Source organism: Moschus berezovskii, chromosome 17 (assembly GCF_049115385.1).
Source record: "Moschus berezovskii isolate FMDL1 chromosome 17, NW_MosBer_1.0, whole genome shotgun sequence".
Lineage (NCBI taxonomy): Eukaryota > Metazoa > Chordata > Mammalia > Artiodactyla > Moschidae > Moschus > Moschus berezovskii.
This window is the reverse complement of record NC_142476.1, coordinates 25,815,159-25,815,556: the sequence shown is the minus strand read 5'-3', so window position 1 is coordinate 25,815,556 and position 398 is coordinate 25,815,159.

Here is a 398-nt window from a genome sequence, read left to right as displayed (position 1 = left end):
GTGTAGTACCTTCTGTATGAATAATGATATAATTTATGTATTCCATTTGTCCTCCAGGCAACTACAGATTTATCTATCCAATTACTGTATAATCCAGATGAAAATTTAACAGTGGAACACCGTGGGCAATTTCAGCCTGGTAAAGTAACCAGTTATAAGATTTCACTCAATATTTTAATTACACAAGATATATTTTAACAGTGTTTAATACAAAGGAAAACTATTGACTTCTATTTTATGTCATGCCCTGAGAACGGTAAATTAGGAATTGGTGCCTACCTGCAGTCTTTCTATTTTCCTCTCTGATCCTGCTTTAAATGTTATGCTTGTGTTTTGTTCTTTATGTGTTAGTTTGCTAGGGCTTCTATAACAAAGTACCACAAGCTGAATGCTTAAGC